At 37.3% G+C, this 21498-nt stretch overlaps 1 pseudogene; it reads right to left on the bottom strand.

The window, feature by feature from the left end:
- Window positions 1–304: 304 nt before the first annotated feature.
- On the bottom strand, window positions 305–940 carry LOC149193500 (putative UPF0481 protein At3g02645 pseudogene; annotated as a pseudogene).
- Window positions 941–21498: the final 20558 nt, after the last annotated feature.

Here is a 21498-nt window from a genome sequence, read left to right as displayed (position 1 = left end):
TTAAAAATATATTAATGTGCGGCTAAATATAAAAAAACTATAATACCACACTTCAGAGATTGCAAGTTAAAAACTTATTTAATTACGGATTGTTACATCTTCTTTAAACTGAACGAATTACAGACGGGATGTTTCTGACACGGTACATAATAAAAACACCTGCCCTTCTCAGGATTGCAGCGATGCCCAAATCAATCCACAATCACACATAGAGCAGACCAACAGAAATATTAGAAACAACACTCTTCATATCGCTGTTGCGAGGTTTCATTCTCAACAGCGGGCAAGATTCTGGTGCGTAACTCTATTGCTTTACCCAGTTTTTGCAGTTATAGACAGAGCAGTACGCTTGCAAACAAGTAGTGATCAAAAGGATCGCTGCAGCTGCAAGAGAGAGGAATTTCCACGAGCTGAAAATATGATTATTCACAAACTCTACCGCCAGAACCTTCCATTTTCTACTATAACATCCATTTAAATCTTTGATTACTTTGTCCAAATATACATCATCTTTTGGGCGAACGCACTTACCCATGCTGTTCCATAGGCTGGCAACTTCTCCGTCACTTTGGAGGTGGTTACAAATAATCCCGCTCTCTCTCAGCAATTTCACATCTTTTACTCCGTCGATCACACCATTCATGAAATCAGTATATCGCTGCAAAACAAGCGCACCAGGCGCAGCAGAAGCTTCGAATGCCACCAGATTTCTGAGGATTACCTCTGTGTTACTGTCTAACTTTACTCTGGGGAGGTAAAGCGTGGCCGTTTTCTCGTCAAATTGTATTGTGCCGAGATCGCCATCAGTAGGAGAGAATTTGACTCCCGCAAAATGTAAATCAGCCACAGAAGGAATATTCAGTTCTTGTGGAGAGGGCTGTATGATCTTAACAGACGATTCTTCCGAAGGCTTCGAGTTCAGCGCTCGCCGAAGTAACATCGTGAGAAATCGAGCGACCCCAACGTTCATAGGAGAGTTTGCCAGAGCATACTGAAGGCTCCTTTAACGGTTGAACTGTCAGCTAGATCAGGCGAATCATCTTTTTCCTCAATTAGAGTTGGATTAACGGCTGACATGTCCGCTGGATAAGGAGCATCCTTTCCTTCATCAAATCGAATTGGAATTTGATTGTCGGAAGGCACAATAGAGTAGTACAGCACCTCCAGCAAGTGCCGCCTTTCTTTGATACGGAGATTTCCACTCTCTGGCAACTTGTAACTGAACGGCGATAGTTCTTGGACCATTAGACACAATAGTGTGGAGAGCCTCTGCTCTGCCTTAGCTTCACAACCCAACTCCAACTCCAAAAGCTTTAACATTAGGAAAAGTGGCATCTGATTTTCGAGCATCATCAAATCTCTGAGAATAGAGTTGAAGGCACTGGTGCCAGTCAGATCGAAGACACGGCCCGGCGATTTTACTTCCAAGTGGAAGCTTTGGTCGGCGTGTCTGACATAAAACTGCAAACACTGAAAAAGGAAGACGGCGTCCAGAGCCATGATCCACGCCAAGGTCTCTTCCTTATGGTCGATGAACTTGTGGTAGCAGCTCCGGACATGCCAATCATATTTTTTAAATTCCTCCACAATGACGACTAAAACTTCGCTAGATCCTTCATTGTTTTCTGAAGTCTGCAAGCAGTTGCCATTTTGTAGTGGTCCATATCATGGAGCTCAGATCTCCAGTGATGAGAGGGACCGATGGAAACCATTTGAGGAATGTAGGCTTCTGGCTTGTCTGCCAATAACTCTTTTGGCACATTAAACACCGAGACACAGAACCCCTTCACATTCTCCTCCTCTTCTTCTTGTAGAGCGTCGAGAGATTGCTTAATTTGAATAACCCAACTATCCTCATCTATCTTCGTTTTCTGAATAACCCAATTATCCTCATCTATCTTCATTTGAGCAGCATAAGTGTTGGATTCCATTTTTTCGGGTCGGAGAAAAGGAGCCACAGACAAAATAGTGGAGCAAAATTTCGAAATGTATCTGCCAGAGTTGAAAGACTTTGCAGCCTTATATCGAATTCAGTGGGCTGATGTCGTGGGTCCTAAGCCACTCCTATCCACAGGTTTTTGAATTTCGTACATTACAATCCGTTGTTTCATTGAGACCAATAAACGGCAGCGTTGTGTTATTATTAGTCCTTGCCATCTGGCAATGGCCACGGATTAGTAATCAAATTGTTCGGTTTTAGCATTAGTTTAACCTGATGAATAACCACCTCCTATCGCGAATATTTAAACTTTTTTAACAATATTCTTTTTCATGGCTTTATTTGGCCTCTTCCCGAGGCAAGGAGGCCGAAAGCATATGTTATATCATATTTTCGCTTCAAATTTGCAAATTTAGCTTCAAACTAATGCCAGCATTAAATCTCAAGCATTTTATGTTAATCAAAATATATTTAGTATAATAGAAAACCATCGTATAATAGAGAACCACCACCGCTGCATGTACGGATGCCACCACCGCTGCATTTACGGATGCCACCACCGCTTCTTGCCACAACTGTTAAGTGTCGCATACAATCTTCTGTTCTTTTGTTTTCATGAAACCTCTTCTATTCTTATGTTTAGATGTAAACAGAGGTGTCATACACTCTATAGTAAGTTGACAACACTGCTTCAGACTGTCCTATACTTTTAGAGGGATAGACTCTAACCAAGTTGGAACATGATTTGATCAACCAGTGAGGTATGCTGCTGTAACTAGGTAAGCTTCTGGATCAAGGGTTGGATCTTGAACTCGATGAAGAGAAGCTGGTTAAGGAGAGAATGAATCAAGGACCGAAGCCGCTCTTAATTGAAGTGAACAAAGAAAATAGAAGGGAGGAGAGAGCAAACTACTTGCATACATGAAAACTCAAACTGGAACTCAAATTAGGTAATGAACTGCCTCTTTCATGTAGTGAACTGCCTCTCACTGTTTCTCACTATTTTTGTATGACATCGAACTTCTCTTCTGCTTTATTGATGATGCTAACTTCTTTTTGAAAATGGAAGGGAAGAGATAGCATGTTGCCTGCATACATGAAAAATCAAAGTAAAATTCAAACTGTTTTCAAACTGAAACTCAAACTAGGAAACGAACTACCTCTTTCATTGCTATATGTTTTTAACATGTGAGAGACCTCTTTTGTGTGTGCCGGTGATGTGATCTGCACTGACAACTTATAATTTTAGTCATAATAGTCTAATGAATCTTACCTTGAAATTGTTTAATTATAATTGAAAATTGCAGTTAACTCATTCATGCTAGTAGTGATTTTGGAAGCTCTTTATAAAACCTGCTGGCTGTCTGGGTTTTCTGTGCGATACGAGGGGGGATGGCGCATTTGAACTATTATGAGGAATTGAAAACGCTTTGTATTCGGATAAGAAAAGATAGAGACAAGCAATAGTACCAGATGTACATACAATATGCATGGGGGTAGCTGCTTCAATGGGATCTTTCATCCTAATCGGGGGAGACATGTGCTCCTGATGGTACCGAATTGTCTGAAACAACATTCAGACAGACAAATGAGAAACACAAGGTATGCAGATAAAGCTTGAGTCTGCCTGAGCCTGCCTCACCAGATAGCTCAGCTGAACTTTCCTTACCTTACCGGAGTCTGTCTTAAGGTCCTTCCTGAAATCCCCAGCTTTTTCACCCGAGTCTGTCTGAAAAGGTCCTGACTTACTTGAGCCTGCTTTACCAGAGATGCTTATATCTCAGACTGGAAAATCTCACTTGAGCCTGCCTTACTAGAGATGCTTATATCTCAGACTGGAAAATCTCACTCAAGCTATCATGAATAAGCTCTTTCATTTACTATAACCTGAGAGGCGCTTAAGACCAGATAAATCCCTAAAAATACATTCTTATAAACGATGATCAAGTATGCATATTTATAAATACAAAGCAAGTAGGAGAAGCATGGATGATAATACAATAAATTCCATTTTCTTTGAACCTATCAACTTACTAAGTGATTCATTTCTCATGGGATGCTGGCAGTCCTTTCCTAAGGGATTGGTGCCATATACTTACATTATTCATGTTCCAGGCCTAATCTGGAGGTGAGTCGTTTCTTTACCCAGATGGGGCATCGTGGACACGAAACCTTGGGACAGGATTACCTACCTTCTCCTTCTACCACCAGGGAGATGAGTAAAGCGCCGCTAGCTGGCATATTTTTTTCCTTTGATGGCTTACTGGTAAGAATAGCTTTAAAATACTGTTTTGCAACTTTGTGGAGTGAAAGGTTGTGGTTTACTGCGAAGCTTCGAATTTTGAATTCGTCTTGGCTTATCCCCTGAGTAATAATTTCGTGAAGGTTGTGTGTATAAATTTCTCTGCAGACCAAAGGAAAAATTTGGAATATCCTGGTGCTAAGACAAGCCGCGCTCGAATTCTATGATCCGAATGGGTCTTGAACCCCGAAATCTTGAATGCCAGCCTGATGGATGATCCGAATGGGTCCTGTTCGAAGAGAATATACCTTCTAATAATGACATTGCAGAGCTTTGCTAATAAACTGTCTGCTTCTAAGATCGCCCTCCTGGATTGATTGGTTTATACTGGTGCAGGAGACCCCGAGTATGCTTTGAGAGATGATAGCTTAGAATACAACGGCAGAGTATGCTTAGGATATCTTATGTGCTGCTGAAACAAAAGTCATAAACTTGATACTGAACCATTAAATGAGAAACACATGCGCACTACTTTCTTCAAAGAACTCGTTTTCGTTACACCTCTCATGCTGAGGTAGAGGCACGTGTAGAGGCACGTTATGGCGTCCTTGAGGCTTACACGCTATGTTATGGAGACTGAACGGTGTCTGAGTGGTGAGGACATATGTGAATTGTAAAGGGCCACATGGTCTATCATGGTCATTTCTAATTTATTTTTTATTCCAAGCGTTGTTTAAAATTCATTATTCGACCATCGTTGTGTTTAAAAGTCACTTTAATGACTTGCTGCTTAAACATTATTGGAAGCGTTGTGTTTAAAAGTCACTTTAATGACTTGGTGGGCTATCAGCGATTGTTCTCCTTCTCCAAATTCTACACAAGTTCACATCTATAGTTTTCCCCTCCAGAATTTACACAATTACATTTTCCCCTCTCCAAAATCTGCAGTATTAATGGCAAATAGGCGAATTGAATAATGCAACATCAACTCTGTAGGAATATCTGTGTTCAGTTTAGAAGGTACGCTTTCGCTCATCGGATGAGCACATACTTTCCCTAGATTTAACTCAGGTTTTCAATGGCTAGGGCACAAATTTCTGAATGTATTTTCAGACCTATTTTTTCACTACTAGCACAGAACTTCTGAGCTCATTTTCACCAACAAGGTAATCTTGGGCAAATATTTCAGAGCTCCTTTTTGGAACTGAGTTTTCACTGCTAGGGCATCATATTTTGCAAAATTCCTAACCTCATTTTCTGAGTTGGATCAGCTCTTTTTCAGATCTGGTTTTTAGAATTCTTTCATGATTTACATGCCAAGTCTTTTATATGGTCTGTATGTTTATGCTTTCCTTTTTACTGAGACTTTGCTGGGTTGACCCCTGGGTCTTTCCCGGGTCACAGATCAGCTTTGACCCTTAGCCATTTGGATTAAGTACCGAGTCAGGTCTGGCAACTGTGTTCAACAGAATCTCTGAAGACTTTTCTATTGCGACAGAGAGCTTGCTCCTACGCTTGTGACAGGATCATCTACGGGCCTTTGTGGCCTGACGAGATAGAGCCTTTCTACAATAATTTAGAACATAGAACTTCTGAGCTCATTTTCACCAACAAGGTAATCTTGGGTCAATATCTCAGAGCTGATTTTTGGAACTGAGTTTTCACTGCTAGGGCATCATATTTTGCAAAATTCCTAACCTCATTTTCTGAGTTGGGTCAACTCTTTTTCAGATCTGGTTTTTAGAATTCTTTCATGATTTACATGCCAAGTCTTTTATATGGTCTGTATGTTTATGCTTTCCTTTTTACTGAGTCTTTGTTGGGTTGACCCCTAGGTCTTTCCCAGGTCATAGATCAGCTTTGACCCTTAGCCATTTGGATTAAGTACCAAGTCAGGTCTGGCAACTATGTTCAACAGAATCTCTGAAGACTTTTCTATTGCGACAGAGCAAGAAGACCAAGGGTTTCTCCCATTTAAAAAAAACAGTGACTATTAAAATTCTATATTTTATAATTTGTGGGTCTTTGGGTTTTCTATGTTCAAATGGATTGAGCTTTTTTTTAATAATGGTCGAACAATTCACACAACTACTTTACTGAAATAGATTGTAATGAAAGAGAGTACACTATTAGACCTCTTTAAACAAAATTATGACTATTATGGTTGGTTTTGGTCCTGGAACTTCTTGTATTAGAACAATGCACTTTTTATTGCTTCTTGTGTCCTACGATGTCCAAAGTATAGTTGAATTGAAGGGCAACCTGCCTTCATCAGGTTCTTTTTTATATGCAATCAATAATATGTATGTAATAAATATTTCAACATCATTTATCCCACTTAACCGATAGTCCATGCTTCAGGTAGGCATAAATGGTACACCACACAACTGATGACTATATTGGGGCAAAGAATTTGATCTGTGTACCGTACTAAAAGATGACGGGTATAACAAGGAATTTCAATAGCAATCCAATCAAGGCAGTTTACATAAAGCATAATCGGTGCTTAATGCTAGCATATCATCAATTCAAGACACCAGTAACATGAAAACTGCCTTGAAGCTTACATTTGACCTTGAAAATAAGCATTTCTTATGACAGACTGTAACATGTGAAGAATACAAGACAAGCACGACACCTGACAGTTAAGTTTCATGAGGGAGGCTGCAAAAGAACCAAGTTAGCATCATTATAAAACTACATATGAAGGTCTAAAGTGAAGGTTGCACAGGCTAAGGACTTCTCATTAGTATCTAATTGCTGCAAAATCCAGTCAGAATAAGAAAAAAAAAAAAAAAACACTCTAGACAAGTCATGAACAGGCAGAATGTTATGGATAATGAAGAACATTTTGACAAAAGCTCTCTTAAAAAGGCAGTAAAACTTTTCAACACGGTCTTACCAAGGATGGTGTTTGTCTCAGTACATTGTACTAAGGCAACTCATTACACTAATCAAAATATAAAAGTGACAGAACAAGAGCATTCAAAAGCTGCAACAAAATGAAGAGAAACTGTGAAGATCCTCTGACATTCAAGCTATTAAAGCCATGTTGAAACACAGAACCTAGAATAACCATAGAAATAGTCATAGATGATTGAAAGCCATTATTGCATTCCTGTAATGTCAGTTCATGCACTTGGGGGCATCATACCCATACAAACAAATATTGTTTATTGCAAGCTGACCCTAGCACTCATTTTGAGATACAACAACTTCTCTTGTGAAGACCTTAGAGCAAGTAATAATCTTTGAAATCATAAATTGATGTTTTAATATGCACAGATAAATCATATTGCTGGGCCACATTAATTAAATCTGTTTTCATCCCAAGCAACTTTCACTTCCATGAATTGCATCTAGTACGCAGCCTACAAAGTAACCAAGGACTGCGTTGCAAAATCCTCGTTGTCTCATTGCAAAGTTCTCTCATCTAATTAATCCATGGTTGATCCATGTATTCCAGTTTTATTGGGTTCCACTTCAGTTTAAACCCTTTGCTGCAAGTTTCAACTTGTGTTACATAATCAGTTTAGACTCTCGAGTATTTTGTTTCTTTGTGTTATCTGGTAGTTTGATGGCCATGTTCAACAACCTATCAATTGCCGGAATAATAGAACAGTGTCTGTTATTGGCATAACAATGCAATTACCCAATACTGCTGTGAATTTCCTCTTGTATTCAACGTTTTCTTGATTTCTTGGTGACTTCTGCAATCAAGGTCAGTCATCGGACAAGCATGAGAAGGGAAGTTATAGTGGTCTCTAGTGGAGTTCTAGGACAATTTTGACAACCAAATTACGAGCACCAGCAGGATATGATATAGTTCTGGATATTCTTTCTTCTTACTGCTTTTAGCATCTTGCACAGCTATAATTATATTTCTCTCCTTTTTAATGGCCTTCATATGTAGAGGAACTGATTCATATTCTCTCTTTTATTTCATTTATTATTCTTTCCAATCTATTAGTTACTCCCTAGAGCATTATTCCGACCTCCTGTTCTTTGGGAGAACTGAAGGAAATTGTCTCTAATGTATGCAAAATTCAAATACAAAGATTTATATTCTACTATCTTCCTTTTTCCTTTTGATCAGAAGAGGTGGGTTTCTTAGTCATTAAGGCTTTATTTGGATTATATTAAAAAAAAAAGGCAGTGGGAAAATCTCCAGGAGGCTTATGTACAGTCAAAAGGTTACGTTACATCATATTAAACCAAAAAACCTAGTTTCATCAGTGCATGGCCCACAACAAGATAGTGGTCTCTAGTCTTGCCTAAGATACTTCATCCCTCTCTTCTACACATTCTCAACCTTGATATTCAATCTCACTGACACTTGCTATGTTACTGGAGTTTTTCACTGAATCTTTTGTTTGACTCAATCAAAATTCCTTTGATAAAAATGCAAGCATCATAAATTGATTTGATTTACACTGAAATTTGTGAATTTCCATGGCCTTCCTACAATAATTTAGAATAATGACAAGATATTTGTCCTCCTCTCCTACCTCCTCATCCTTGTCACACTATCAACTCCTGCTAAAACTCAATCATGGAAATCCGGCTTTTCTACACATTCTCAACCTTGATATTCAATCTCACTGACACTTGCATTAGTTGCCTGTACTACGGGAATCTTCCTAGTGTATACTTGTCTATGATACTTTGCATGGCAGTTTATAACCAGCCTTTCTTGTACTTTGGCCCTATATCTACCATGATTGACTCTATTTTAGTTTTGGTACTAAGTTTAATTTATTTTGGTGGAGAAGGAGTGCACGTCCTTGGCTTATGTTAACTTGACAAACATATTTAAAATACATTCAATTATTATGATGTTGTTAATGGGAGTGTGTTGATATCACGATGAGGAACTCCCTTAGTGCTCTGTTTTTATCTGTATAACGAAGATATTATTTCTGCTTTTATATATGGTTCTGTGATACACAGTTATTTCTATGGCAGTAAACAATCATGTGGAAAAAAGTTATTTCTTTACAGAAACCTTGCCTCAATGTTTGGTCTGAGTTTAGGTTGTATTGAATCCTTCAATTGCATAAACCCTGTTCTGTGATACACAGTTATTTCTATGGCAGTAAACAGTCATGTGGAAAAAAGTTATTTCTTTACAGAAACATTGCCTCAATGTTTGGTATGAGTTTAGGTTGTAATGAATCCTTCAATTGCATAAACCCTTCCATTCCAGGTTCTCATCATTGCCTCATATTCCCCCACTGGGCTAGGGGTTGCAATTTGGCAAGATAATAAGCATCTTTTCTGTTAGGTCTTTGGCTCAGTACACTTAGGAATGGTTGTAGTATTACTTTTATATTTTATTGACTTTATTTTGAGGTGTTTCTAATTTTTAAGGATGTCCCTCAACAGGATAATGTTCGGAATCGGCTGATACAGTTTGAACTATTGCTCACAACTGCAACCTTTGTTGTTGCTATATTTCGAGTTGTAGCTGGAGTCTTTCGCATCAATATTCCAATTTATCTGTTTGAAGAACCTAAGGCTCAAGTGGGTTTTGATAATAACTGGAGTTACTGGGCTCATCATTTTTTTTTTCTTTTTTTATGGTTTTTCGAGCATCGACGGTTGATGCCACTGTAAGCTTTTGTATTATATCCTAGTTAAAAGTGTGTTCTTTTCTATAGTTTTTCGAGCATCGACGGTTGATGCCACTATAAGCTTCTGTATTATATCCTAGTTAAAAGCGTGGAAAATTATTTATGGGGAGGATAGTGTCTTAGACTGGTTTTCTATATTGATAAATGTGAAGTGCAGTAATTTATTGGATTTTAGAAGAGCAGCATGGTTTAGAAAAATTCTCAGCTTGCGTTATATACGTAATTATACAACAATAAGCTAAGCAACTTCTCATGCCAATATCTCTTAACTGATTGCTATTAATGGAAGTGACTCAAGTTGGCTTCTTTTTTTGCTTCTGTTGAAGGTGTCTATGCTCATTTAGACGGGAAGGGACCAGGACTATGTCTTAAGCGTGGACCAGACCACTAGCTTTGTTACTGAATACCACTTGTAAAGGCTATGACAACATATCCTAGGAGGAGTAAGTCAGCTATTGGGCGGGCCTAAGTGAATGAAATGGTGGGGGGGAGGGGTTTTTAGGTCAATATTCTTCTTGGTGCATTTGTTATTACAAAGAATAACTGAATTCTTGTTCAGGCCTTTCATCAACTGAAAATTGATTCTTCCAGCAGACTCTAGTTCATCCTCAGAGATATTACATGGATGCATTTGTTTCTTGATTTCTTGGTGACATCTGCAATCAAGGTCGGTTATCGGACAAGCATGAGAAGGGAAGTTATTCTGTTCTTTGGGAGAACTGAAGGCAAAGATTTATACTCTACTATCTTCCTTTTTCCTTTTCATCAGAAGAGGTGGGTTTCTTAGTCATTAAGGCTTTAGTTGGATTATATTAAAGAAAAAGGCAGTTAGAAAATCTCCAGGAGGCTTATGTACAGTCAAAAGGTTATGTTACATCATATTAAACCAAAAAACCTAGTTTCATCAGTCCATGGCCGACAACAAGATAGTGGTCCCTAGTCTTGCCTAAGATACTTCATCCCTTCCATGATGCGTTTCTAAAAGTCCTTTCAAAATTTAGTAGTAATGGATTATGTACAATTGGTCTACATATCGCATTACAAGATTTCATCTACAATCTTGTCACAAGGATCTTTTTAATGCAAAGATCCTGATAACATTAGAGATTTATAACTTATTGTATATCTCATTGAAAGACTACAACTATAAAAACATCATTAGCAGGTATTTGTTATAAAAAGGTTCATTTGTGTGGAGTGAACTATGTATATTCAATTCTCTAAGGTCCGGTGAAAGAAGCATGCAGGAGTGGCACTTTCTCAGCATCTAGTTCACATTTATTGGATCTACTTCGGTCAACCTTCAATTGATTGTGGATAACCATAAAGGCAAAGGTGTTTCCAACTTAGTTTGACAGAATATATTTTTTTGGTGACTTGTCTTAGCTGCATCCTGAACCTTCTCAGGTTGAACCTAGGCTGAAACTACTCAATGCAGGGACTTGCTGCCTCGCAACCTCCCTTGTTTCACATTTGTTTCTCCAGCTTACCATTCTGGTAAAGAATTCACTTAAAACAAATAAAATTCACTTAAATTTGTTAGGATTTTCTGAAGGTTGGATTCACTAACTTAAAAATAACCTTTTTCTTAAATAGCAAAACTGAAACAAACTGTCCCTATAAAATACTTTTTCCAAATTCCACCCCAAAATCACTGAAAGTTAATAGTTAGGCAAACGCTTTATGTTATAAATTTCCCGTCTCATGGAAATGTAGTAGATTTGAGTTGTGTCGTGTACGGAAATATGTGCCCGCAGAAACTATCACAATCGTTTGACTAACAAATTTGTTGGGCTTATTTGCGTACCTAACTACCACTCATTATCCCATTACGCTGGCTCAACATTAGCAATGTACAATTTGTGCACCTTCCGTGACGAGCCACGTGATTAATGTGTTTTATTAAACATTATAAATATGACATTGACTTTTGGATTTGCTCATTCATTTGATACATCAAATAACACCCTTTCTATTTGCCAATCAGAATACTCGGTATTTAATCATTAATTATTAATTAGATTATATCAATTAACTAAATTAAAACATTATATAATGAGACGAATTTAAATAAAATATCTTATGATATTATCTAAATTATTAAATTAGCATTTGCATCTTATGTTGCAAAGGAAACGCCGTAAGGCATAGAGTGGGGAAGAATAGCATAGAGTGGGGAAGAAAAGGGACATGTGAATGGACATTGTTGAAAGCAAGGGTGGATGATAATGAGTTACAATTGCAATAGTTAGTTATGTGTATTCTGAAAATGGATATTTTATAAATAATAACAGTTTGTGGAAGAGTAGCGACATGTGAATGGACATTCTTGAAAGAAAGGGTGGATGATAATGAGTTACCCTTGAAAGTATTAGTTATGTGTATTTTGAATATGGATATTTTGTAAATAATAGTAGTGTGTTGAAAAATAGCAACATGTGAATGGACATTGTTGAAAGCTAGGGTGGATGATAATGAGTTATGCCTGAAATGATTAGTTATGTGTATTTGAATATGGCTATTTTGTAAATAATAGTAATGTCATGTAGAGGTTATCCATTATCCATGTAGTTGTTTTTGTTTATGTGAACATGTTTTTGTACATTATTTTAAAGTTTTTTTTGTCTTTTTGTTTTTTGTTTTTTTGTCTTCCGAGATGTAATTTTTCCATATGCTACATATTTATGGTGTTTTTAGAAAATACCAGTAGATTGTAATGGAAGAGGTCAAAGAAACGATATGACATTGTGAATAACATCGTGGTCATCGTTCCATATTTGAAAATGCATGAAAAATTGTTGGAGCCATCGAAGCTTGGAGTAAAACACTTATCCTTCACACCATCTACTGTGAAGTAGGCCTCAAGTAAGTCTTCTAGTTTTTAAGGCATCATTCTTTTAATGAGTTTAACCTTCTAAAGTTTTCCTACTCCTAGACATCATAGGTTTCACACAATATATTGTGAAGCAAGCCTCAAGTAAGTCCTCTAGTTTTTAAGGCATCATGCTTTTAATGAGTTTAACCTTCTAAAGCTTGCCTACTCCTAGACATCATAGGTTTCTTCTAGTTTTTAAGGCATCATGCTTTTAATGAGTTTAACCTTCTAAAAGTTGCCTACTCCTAGACATCATAGGTTTCACACCATTTACTGTGAAGCAAGCCTCAAGTAAGTCTTCTAATTTTTAAGGCATCATGCTTTTAAGGAGTTTAACCTTCTAAAGGTTGCCTACTCCTAGACATCATAGGTTTCTTAATCAATTATAAGCAGGAAATTTGTTATAATGAGCTGAGAGTTGTTCATAAAAAATGTTCAGATCCACATTTTGGCTGTGTTTCTTTTCTAAGCCCTACCAACTTACTAGTGGATGACAACTGCAGCTCAACACTCGATAAGTATGAAAATCAAAATTACTCTAGGAAGCGAAATTGAAGTTTGTCTATTCTTCCAAGTTGAGTGAAAAACTACCGCTGGTGGTGATGTCATGTAAAGGTTATCCATTATCCATGTAGTTGTTTTTGTTTATGTGAACATGTTTTTGTACATTATTTTAAAGTTTTTTTTTTTTTTTTTGTCTTTCGAGATGTAATTTTTCCATATGCTACCTATATATGGTGTTATTAGAAAATATTATTAGATTGTAATGGAAGAGGTGAAAGAAACGATACGACATTGTGAACAACATCATGGTCGTTGTTCCATATTTGAAAATGCATGAAAAATTGTTGGAGCCATTGAAGCTTGGAGTAAAACACTTATCCTTCACTCCATCTACTGTGAAGCAAGTCAACATGCCCATGTGGATCACATGTGAGGAGTGATAAAATGTTTTCCAGAACTTTAGTATTACATCATTAAGTTTTCCGTAACTTTTACAATAATAAAATAGTTGTGCATTGATTGTTCTTGCATGAAAACTTCGTAGACTTGTGCTACTTTAATAGGATCTAGCAATGGATGGGTGAATGAGTTGTATGGCAGCATAGTTAACTAAAGCTCGATGAGTTATGCCATAACATACTTGAATGAATGAATTTTATTGACTTTCACATCATTAAGTTTCTTATAGTATTTTACCACTTGTTAAGGTGATTGGATTGTCCTTGCTTGTTTTAGCTTAGCTTCTTTTGAGCATTCGGATTAGTTTGTGACAATGTTTATTTAATTTTTTTTTTCCAAAATGACAAATTCAAAAATTACCATTGGATGAAGTAGTATAAAGTAGAGCTACAAAATAGATATATCAATAAAGCTATTCAGTAGCTTAGCAACTTTACACTATTTGATAGGAGAGTAGTAGATATTTTATTGAGAATGATTAATTAATTCTTTTAACTAACTTTACACTATTTGATAGGAGAGAAGTAGATATTTTATTGAGAATGATCAATTAATTCTTTTAACTATTTATTATATTGAAATATATTTTTTATAACCTAATATAAAAGAAATATATAATTCCTTCATAATTCTATATAAATAATAAAATAATTTCTATCATAAAAAAAAAAACATGTATAATTATTTTAATGTTAATATGAAATTTAAATAGAATATTTATAAATATTTATAATAATAATAATAATAATAAAATATTTTAATTTCTATTTTAATTAAAATATTTTTATTTCAACCTTTTATGTATAAAAATATATATTATGAAAATATAAATTTTATTTAAATTTAAATTTAAAAAAATTTCATTATTAAAAATAATTAAAAAACATTTCATTATTAAAAATAATCAAATCCGTCAAAATTAAGATTAAATTGATCTATTAATTTTTCATTTACATACACTGAAATCGTCTCGATTTTGCATTCACTTTCAAATGAATGCCACTCTCTTAGAAAACGATGTAGTGGCATGCTGTGGATTTAGATGTGGAGCGGGGTGCAATGGTGATTTTCTAGTATCTACATGACGCTATTTCAGTTGAACGGGTGTTATAACCGATCAATGTGATCCCTACTTTGACAAAAATAGTTGTAATCATCCTGGATGTGAGCCTTCATACACAACGCCTCAGTGTATAATCAGAAGTGGTCACACTCCAACCACTATAATGCAAATGCATGTAAAATCAAGTCAGAGCCATATAATATAATGGCTAAGGTTTCAAAATAGGTCCGATAGAGGTCTCATTTTCTATTTATGAGGACTTTACCCATTATGAAACCAGTGTGTACAAGCATGTCTAGGGTCTCTATTTAGGAGGACAAGCTGTCAAGTTGGTCATTGTAGAACTATAGACGACAGGGAATTGTAGGGGTCCCTCTATAGCATTTTTTCCTTCCCTACAAATTTTTATCATCAAGTTAACAATGGCGCAAATGCACGAGGATTTTCCATACATGAGATGTATTGGTTCCTTGTACTTGCATTATGTTGCAAATCTTAAGACATTATGGGATTTCTTGAGCCTTATGTTAAATATGAGTAGGATCAAATGGAAGGATGACCACAATGGGTGTTTATGTTCGTGTTTTATTTCTATGGCAGTACTATTTTGATACACTTTTTCCTTACATAATGGTACCTATCATGTGTCAAATTACCACTCATTTGGAATGAATGAATCTTCCTACTTGGCATGCAGGAGTAACTGGTAATAGTAATAACCATGGATTAGACGACACTAGCCGAAGACCACCATCAATTAAAACTGCTTTATCTATGTCATTTCGCTAGCCTGCACCACATCGTGCTTCTACCCGAGATGCCTCACCTGCATGTCAATTTTCAAACACTACCTCATAATAGGAATGGTAGTGATACTATTACAAAATCAACCAATGGTGATCATTATCGTGATGCAAAAAGGAAAAAACGCAGAGGAACTCTGGGGCAGGCCTACAATATGCAGGTGAGATTGACAACTCTATCAAGAAGAAGTTCAGTGTGTACTGAGGCCACATAGCAGCAGAGATCTATCAGACCAAGTTAATTATGGACCCCTCGGTGTTTTTGACTTTTAACAGGGGGGCAGTGGGGATATAAGCCCAAACCACTCAACATAAATCGACGGTGGACATAAATTGAGGGATTAGCCATTATCCTTCATTCTTCTATCACTCTTTAATGGTTGATTAAGTCTGCATCTTTTGATAAATTGGCCTATTTGATGGAAAGAAAGGAGCTTTTAGGGTTTTGAAGACTTATTACAGTCTCACTAATTTATCAAATACCTATTCACATTTCACAGGTTGATAAAACATTTTGATGCATGGGCACTGATTCCCTAGCCAGGAATTGTCTCCATGAAACAACATCAAATTTGGCGTCTTTGCGGAGGAGCGAAAGTTTGAAAATTTTCCATGGGATTCTTGAATTTTTAGATCTAATTTTTGAAGGTGAAAAAGAATCAAGTATATGTTGTTTGTATTTTCACCTGGCCACTTCACTGGTCTTCAAGATTTCTCTCGTCAGTAAATTCTGCTGATAAAAAAAGGAGTATTCTTTCAAGAGAAAACAAGTATAGATAACATCCATTTTCCAAGAAATTTTGATTTTGTTACTTGGCTCATTGTTGGTTCTTCCTATCTAGTTGATGAGAGTTTTCTTCTATCTTGTACAAATAAAGAGTAGCATACTTAGAAAGTTATTCCCATTCTCAGAAAAGGAAATTTTCATTTCTTCTCATATCCTTTGGCTAGAAAATTCCTCTTCATATTCTAAAAATAATGATGATCTTTCTATAAGTCATATTGAACAAAATAATGTTATTTCTACCCCAGCAATTAGTAATTCATCCTGTAATCATTTTGCAAGTTTTCATCCATGGGTTTTAAAAAGATATGGGCCTCTTAAACTACCATATGTTCTTCATGATTTGCCCTTGAAGTATCTCAAGTATCATCCCAAGTTTAATGGAGAGGATAATATTTTAGCAGAACAACATAGGAAAATGGACTGTAAAAAATTAGATGCATAGCCTGCACCACATCGTGCTTCTACCTGAGATGCCTCACCTCCATGTCAATTTTCAAACACTACCTCATAATAGGAATGGCAGTGATACTATTACAAAATCAACCAATGGTGATCATTATCGTGATGCAAAAAGGAAGAAAGACAGAGGAACTCTGGGGCAGGCCTACAATATGTAGGTGAGATTGACAACTCTATCAAGAAGAAGTTCAGTGTGTACTGTGGCCTCAGAGCAGCAGAGATCTATCAGACCAAGTTAATTATGGACCCCTCGGTGTTTTTGACTTTTAACAGGGGGGCAGTGGGGATATAAGCCCAAACCACTCAACATAAAACGACGGTGGACATAAATTGAGGGATTAGCCATTATCCTTCATTCTTCTATCACTCTTTAATGGCTGATTAAGTCTGCATATTTTGATAAATTGGCCTATTTGATCGAAAGAAAGGAGCTTTTAGGGTTTGAAGACTTATCACAGTCTCACTAATTTATCAAATACCTATTCACATTTCACAGGTTGATAAAACATTTTGATGCCTAGGCACTGATTCCCTAGCCAGGAATTGGCTCATTGTTGGTTCTTCCTATCTAGTTGATGAGATTTTTCTTCTACCTTGTACAAATAAAGAGTAGCATACTCAGAAAGTTATTCCCATTCTCAGAAAATGAAATTTTCATTTCTTCTCATATCCTTTGGTCAAAAAATTCCTCTTCAAAAATAATGATGATCTTTCTGTAAGTCATCTTGAACAAAATAATGTTATTTATGCCCCAGCAATTAGTAATTCATCCTGTAATCATTCTGCAAGTTTTCATCCATGGGTTTTAAAAAGATATGGGCCTCTGAAAATACCATATGTTCTTCATGATTTTCCCTTGAAGTATCTCATGTATTGTCCCAAGTTTAATGGAGAGGATAATATTTCAGCAGAACAACATAGGAAAATGGACTGTAAAAAATAAGATGCATAGCCTGCACCACATCATGCTTCTACCTGAGATGCCTCACCTGCGTGTAAATTTTCAAACACTACCTCGTAATAGGAATGGCAGTGATACTATTACAAAATCAACCAATGGTGATCATTATCGTGATGCAAAAAGGAAGAAAGACAGAGGAACTCTGGGGCAGGCCTACAATATGCAGGTGAGATTGACAACTCTATCAAGAAGAAGTTCAATGTGTACTGTGGCCACAGAGCAATAGAGATCTATTAGACCAAGCTAATTATGGACCCCTTGGTGTTTTTTACTTTTAACAGGGGGGAAGTGGGGATATAAGCCCAAACCACTCAACATAAATTGACGGTGGAAATAAATTGAGGGATTAACCATTATCCTTCATTCTTCTATCACTCTTTAATGGCTGATTAAGTCTGCATCTTTTGATAAATTAGCCTATTTGATGGAAAGAAAGGAGCTTTTAGGGTTTGAAGACTTATCACAGTCTCACTAATTTATCAAATACCTATTCACATTTCATAGGTTGATAAAACATTTTGATGCCTGGGCACTGATTCCCTAGCCAGGAATTGTCTCCATGAAACAACATCAAATTTGGCGTCTTTGCCGAGGAGCGAAAGTTTGAAAATTTTCCATGGGATTCTTAAATTTTCAGATCTAATTTTTGAAGGTGAACAAGAATCAGGTATAGGCTGTTTGTATTTTCACCTGGCCACTTCACTGGTTTTCAAGATTTCTCTCGTCAGTAAATTCTGCTGATAAAAAAAGGAGTATTCTTTCAAGAGAAAACAAGTATAGATAACATCCATTTTCCAAGAAATTTTGATTCTGTTACTTGGCTCATTGTTGGTTCTTCCTATCCAGTTGATGAGAGTTTTCTTCTATGTTGTACAAATAAAGAGTAGCATACTCAAAAAGTTATTCCCATTCTCAGAAAAGGAAATTTTCATTTCTTCTCATATCCTTTGGTCAGAAAATTCCTCTTCATATTCTAAAAATAATGATGATCTTTCTATAAGTCATCTTGAACAAAATAATGTTATTTCTGCCCCAGCAATTAATAATTCATCCTGTAATCATTCTGCAAATTTTCATCCATGGGTTTTAAAAAGATATGGGCCTCTTAAACTACCATATGTTCTTCATGATTTTCCCTTGAAGTATCTCAAGTATCTTCCCAAGTTTAATGGAGAGGATAATATTTTAGGAAAACAGCATGGGAAAGCTTTTCAAAACTTCACAGATTCCTTTGAGATTCAACACAATGATGTTTTCATGAGATTGTTCACTCAATCTCTCGATGGAGAGGTAAGGAGATGGTTTAGAGATCTAACAGCTGAGGCAGTAGATTCTTGGACTAAGTTCCATGATTTGATTTCAATTTTAAAAAATACAATCTTAAAATAATCAAGAAGTTCAGCCGAAGCAATTGTGGAGGAAGGGCATGAACCAAAAGACCAGAAAATGGCATTTCAATCGCCCATTGGAACATAATTGATAAAGTAATTAATTGGAATTGAATGAAGAGAACACCTTACACAGAGGTCAAAGCTGATCCCAACTATTATCCGCCCTCGCGTGTCTCGCACTGTGCTTTGCTTCTCTCCTCTGCTCTGCCCATGCGTATGTTTTTAGTGCAGAGGAAGGACTGAAGCCGAAGGTGCCTTTCAATTCACAGGTGTTTGTTATTCTTTTGAGATCTCGAGGGCATGGAGGGACAAATACGCTCTGAAGCTCCGCGCGACGCCACTGTCATCAGGTCCAGGGATCGATTCTTGCTGATCACGTCATGAGAAACCAGGCATGGATTGTCATTACGCAGGTAAGCCGATAGCCGCACGCTCCAATAATTCTTGAAAACCCGACAAAAACACTGCAATGATCAGTTTTTGATCAACGATCAAATTTCCTTCAATCGTCTAACACCACAAATCCACAGTGAACAATAGGACACGACGACAGCCGGGGCAATTCATTTCAAAGGGAACGACTTACGACATAATTAAAATTATTATATTTAATCATATTCTTATTATTATTTTATTTAATTGCTAAATTTATGAAGGCATACATGCTCTAACCTCTTTTTATTTTGAACATGTGACTTCTTAGGAGGAAACACATGCTCTTAACGGTTAGGCCCACTCAAGGTGTATCATTATCCAATTGCGTAATTTTTTCTTTTGTCTGTCAAAAACACTTATTATATTATCATAGCATAAGTGTCAACAAAATACATCATCATTGCAACAAAATATAGCATCACAGACTTAAGAGCTGGCACAAGCCTTGCTCTAAACAGTAGGAAGCCTGAAGAGAAGCCAGGACAGTTGGTGTCTTTGATTATTGCCAACACAAAAATAACAAAATTACATGTCTCAGAATTACAGATTAAGGGGGGGGGGGGGGGGGGTTGGAAAGGAATATGGGAGGTGAAACAAAGAGAGCAGCACGTTCAAGTATATGGTAATCAATTTGTTCCACCTAATTCTCCAGTGTGCAAAGATGGTCATTTGTGCATCAAAGCTAATGCCAGAGAGCTTCCACAAAGTCCAAGGTCTAATTCAGCATATGTTGGAGGTCATTGATATAAGCAAGCAATTCATTCCTGTCCTCGCACCTTTGCTCCCTCATTGTATCAATGTTGAGTTGTATATTATTCAGTTGGGCCGTGATGGACTTCAAGGTTACCAGAACTTCTACATGATATGGGGAGCAGGCTAGAGATAGGGTCATATCCATAACAGAGTGGCGGCTCTTAATCGACTCAGATTATGAGCTAGGTTTTCCATGCTGTTGTCGTTCATCCATACATGGGCTGACACCCCCTGCAAGCATGCCTTCGCTGTCGAGGCATGCTACCAACACCACCACCACTAGTCGTACCGCCACGGGAAGCATACTACCTGACCAGAGAAACACACCACGAAATACAGAATTCACAATACTGAAATAAAACTCCGTTGGACAATGTTATCCAATTAGGAAAGAGCCCGAAGTCCTGAGCACCAGCATCATAACCACAAGTAGCCAAGAAGTATCAAGGAACGCCATGAGTCCCAGAGTCAGAGTTCATACAGCCCCAGAGATGGCAGATGAAGTCGCTCTCCTCAACAAATTGACAATCAAGTGAAGCTTCCTCGAACCAAAGATAGAGTCAGACTAAGGAAAAATCAGTGTCTACTCCCAAGCCACGCAATCCAGGCTTGAAACCAAATAACTCATCATGCCGGACAAAGAAATCTTCCCCCAGATCCCATGGTTGTACTTGATGCAGGTGCCAATTCCCCTCCCAACTGCATTTAACAGTCTCGTCCTGCTCTGCTGCCCTAAGCCACACCCTGAGCCAAGATGCAAACAAACCACACCTCGTTCTCTCTCGGCACTCTCTCCTCATCACCCAATGTCTGCGAATGACCCCCTGCATGTCCCTTTGCGGTATTAAACTCATCTCGCGGGGAGCAGGGTATGAGTTCCAAAGGCTATTCATTGCATATGATGTGTAGTGATCACTGGGAGGTAGGATAGCGCAGTGAAAGTCACCAGTGTCAGCTGCAAGGTCAGACTTGAGGGGAGACACCTCTTCGCAGTTTCTAGATGGAGGACAGAGTGGGGATGCAGAGGTACTGCTGGGCAGTTTGGCATAGTTTCCAGAGGGAATACAAATTAGGGCTCTAGAGGGACTACTGGTCATGACTGTACAATTTACAGAGGGAAGACAGAGCAGGGCTAGAGAAGGACCCATTGAGCATGACTATGCAATTTGTGGGATTGTGGTGCGTGTAGGCCCC

This window comes from Pinus tabuliformis, chromosome 2_2 (assembly GCF_031772625.1).
Source record: "Pinus tabuliformis cultivar Carrire ecotype Pingquan chromosome 2_2, CPIR1, whole genome shotgun sequence".
NCBI lineage: Eukaryota > Viridiplantae > Streptophyta > Pinopsida > Pinales > Pinaceae > Pinus > Pinus tabuliformis.
The sequence above is the reverse complement of the archived record's forward strand: the minus strand, read 5'-3'. Positions and strand labels throughout refer to the sequence as shown.